The sequence below is a fragment of the Cyprinodon variegatus genome, unplaced genomic scaffold (genome assembly GCF_000732505.1).
Source record: "Cyprinodon variegatus isolate N-32 unplaced genomic scaffold, C_variegatus-1.0 Scaffold501, whole genome shotgun sequence".
Lineage (NCBI taxonomy): Eukaryota > Metazoa > Chordata > Actinopteri > Cyprinodontiformes > Cyprinodontidae > Cyprinodon > Cyprinodon variegatus.
Genome location: NW_015150954.1, coordinates 7,823 through 11,671, shown reverse-complemented (window position 1 = coordinate 11,671; position 3,849 = coordinate 7,823).

Below are 3,849 nucleotides of genomic sequence, written 5' to 3'. Positions count from 1 at the left end.
CGGCGTTCCTAGACTCCTCCCGCCATGTTGTTCACAACAAGAGCGAGAGCGACCGGTGGTTTCCTGTTGTTGACAAGGCGGAAAAACGTCACGCTGACGTCGCACACATGCGCAGTGAAGAATATTTTACTCTTAAGATCCGAATGGGTGTTTACATGGACGCCAATCACAATGGCGATCGGCAAAACCACCTCTCTCTTTCGGAATTAAATTTATTTCCGATCGGACCGAATCGGATTAGAATCTTCCGTCTGACATGTTTACATGAAACATTTTTGATCTGATCAGGCCTTCAATCCGATTATTTTTTTCCATGTAAACGTAGCTAGTGTCATATAGCCATCGATCAAACCCAATAGCTTGACCTTTGTCTGTGTTTGTAGCAGTGAATGCAAATGTGCCCCCGCCCCTGCCGCAAACACTCTGGTGCACCTCTCCAAAATTGTAGGTGACCGAAGACAGTGCTGCAGACAGGAGGCATGTGATTGGTCAAATCTACCTCTGCTCTAATTCCTGTTTGGTACCTTAACGGCTTGTTTTGTTTGTATGACCACCATTGTGAAAAAACGACTCGTGAAGATGGACCAGCTAGAACATTGGGACCCTTTTTGCACCTGGATCCCTGCTCTTTTTCACCCTCATGTCCCTCCGTTGTCGCACAAACTTGCCCCCACTTCCTCACCGCCTCGGCCGTATAAAGACACACAGCTAGTTTGTGATTTTCCCTCTTGCGTTGTGGTGTGGAATAACATAGAGCAGACCATGCTTCAATATTGGGCATAAATAAATAAAAAACTGCGACAAGCTCACTGCGACACACTGCTGCAGGGAGTATAACCAGCCCTTTAGTGTCATTTCAGCTGCAAGGTTTAAAAATGGTTTGCCTCAGAAACTATTCCCATATTAAGTACCCTACCTAGCCTTTGTTTTATATTTTTTATGTCAATATCTATAAGATTGTGGCCCAAAACCACAATGGTAAAACATCTTAAATGTTGCAAAATCTTACCACTGGTTGCTTAGCAAAAACAAGAGTTTAAGTGAACATTCTGTTGGAAGATTATAAAGAAGATTACAGAGAAACTATATAAATGTAAAAAATAATGCTTATGATGAAAAACATTCCGAAGAAGATCAATAGTAAATTTACCCACAAACAACATGGATTTTATTGCACTTTTTTTCGTTTTTCGTTTTTTTTTTTTCTTATAAAATGTTGTACACACATTCTTTCCTTTGCAATTAATCAAATAGTATTTTTCACAACGGACCACAGATCAAAATTCTCAAATTCTAATAGTTGTAGTTGCATGTAATTGACTGCATTTACCATTTTCCAAGTTTAATTATACTTCTAACTTGTGTCAATCACCAGACAAAGGTTCTTGTATGGACAAATGTCAAATTGTAGGGTTAAAAGTTATATTTCATATTGTGATATAATTGATCATATGAATTATTAAAAGATACTGCTTCAGTTCAAACAGTTATAAATTCACCCAATCTCATTTGCCAAGTTTGTCTAACATATTCCTGAATCAGTGCTTCAATGTCAGAGATACTCCATCCTTTCTTGACCTTAACAATGTTCTGCTGCTGGGAGTTTAAACTCTGATTACATGGAAAGTTCAGCCAGAAAAGGGCAATTCTGAGCCACCATGCAGGGCTCCACTCAACTGTGATCAGATCCAATGCAGGAAAGTTTTTAGCTGACGGCTCTCTCATCTACTAAATAGTGAAGCATTGAAGCTAACCAGTTAAACTTTTTAATAAATAATTATATTTTAACTGAAGGCTTTCCCACTGTGAGAACCTTGTACTGGTCTCACCTATTTTCTATCCTGCAGGGCTCGTTTAATGAAGTACACCTGGTGCCCTTAAGAATTGATTGATTAAAAGAAGCAGAGTTGTAATGGAGAAGAATTACAACATTATTAACAGAGAATTACCTTAAATCCTTGTTTCTCAGCCTCACACAGACACTGGTGACAATAGACCTGTTCTTGTACTCTGCTGAAGTTCAGCATCCTCAGTAGATCTGAATTTAGGTGAAGCCACATAGTTTCCACCTGCCTGTAAATAAACAACAGTACTGCATCCTTATTGAAGTCACTAAAAGGAAGACATTCATTAAGACAGCGTCTTATTTGAGGACAATTATGCTATTACTGTAAGAAAACAACAGGAAACTAGCTTTGATTGCATTTTTTTTAGACATCAAAATAACTACATTTATATAAATTATTTTAATTTCTTCTATCTGCTTTCAATCAGTTTAGTTAGCAGTTTAGATCTTGAAAAATCTTATTTTTACTCTTACTCTTTTTACTAACTCTAAGTAGTCCTTTAATTTTGAATGGATAGCTAAAGTTAGTTTAACCTCAGACAGATTTAGATATATAATTTTATTCAACCAATAAGTTTGTATACTTAAAGTAGTTGAATGATGCCTCGGTCATGGCTTGAGGGGGTCTGTATCGCTTACAAAAGCACAAAAATACTTTGAGGAGGGTGGCAGGAACTCTGCCATACAAAACAGCTACAAACATGCAGACTGCTTTACGGCATATGTCACTCTCCCCCTTTCCTATTTGTTATAAAGATAAAAGTCGATGCGACCAAATATCCCTGAGAGACTGTTTATAGGTGCAAATTATGCAGGGTTTATATTCAGGCAATGCGGCATCTTCCTGCTAGGTTTATTCATTTGTTTACTGTGAAATTTTCTAGCATAACATATTTATCTGTTTCAAGGCTCCAGACTTACTATCACGTTAGTCGCTGATGAGTCGGTGAGGTGGGGGGGCAGTGGGAGGGCGGTGGCGCTGTAGGTGCAGTAATACGGTCCAAAATAAAGTTTAACCTTTCCTATTTTCAGCATTGTCATAAAACATTTTTTCGCCACAATTAGGGCTGCAGCTAACCATTATTTTGCAGATTGATTGATCTGTTGAATATTTTTTCGATTAATTTATTAATAATCGAGTAGCAAAAGGTTCCTTAAAGAAGACTTTTTGTCAAATCAAACCAGGTAAAACTAAACATTTTCCGCTTGAGGACTTCTGCATAGAGACTGTTGGCATACGAAAAAGATTTTTATCTTAAATGCAAAATTTTGACAAATTTCTTTTTACAATTCCGGTGTAATTACTGTTGTGGGTTTCTCTTTCAACTAAAGACATGTTTTAAAATCTCTGTACTCTATTTAACTATTAATTGATTACTAAATTAGTTGATAGTTATTTCAATAATCGATTCATCATGATTAATCTGATTGTTTCAGCTCTAGCCACAATAGATTAATTACCTCATCGCTATTCATCTTTCACACAGCCACTTGAAACAGAAATTTAGTTCGATCCAACTGCAGGCAACTGGGAGATCGGGGTTGATCTGATGGACATCTAGCTGTCATATGTGGATGAGCTGTATATATCCCATGTAGCTTGTTCTTCCTTTGGCACATTCTTTTTCTCCTTTGATTATTTGAGCTGATGTAATGAGTAAATTTCTCCACTGTAAGATCGATAAAGTCAATAATCAGTCTATTTTCAGTCTAATCAGTCTATCAGTTTATTTTACCACACTATGCTCTGGTCCTCATGGGAAATCCTTTCTTCCTTTACGCAAAAACGATACAGCTTTTGTCCACTGGGGAAAATCCAATCTGAAACTTCAATAGAACTGCTTTAATATATTTATCAATAGATAATGAAAACATCTGTATTCGCAGGTCATCATTAACACTCTTAAATATTTGTTGACTAGCATGTTTCTGATTATCTTTATAAGTAAACTAGAAGTCTTTGATCTTGGAACGCTTAAGCAAATTTAAGCAAACATTCTTCA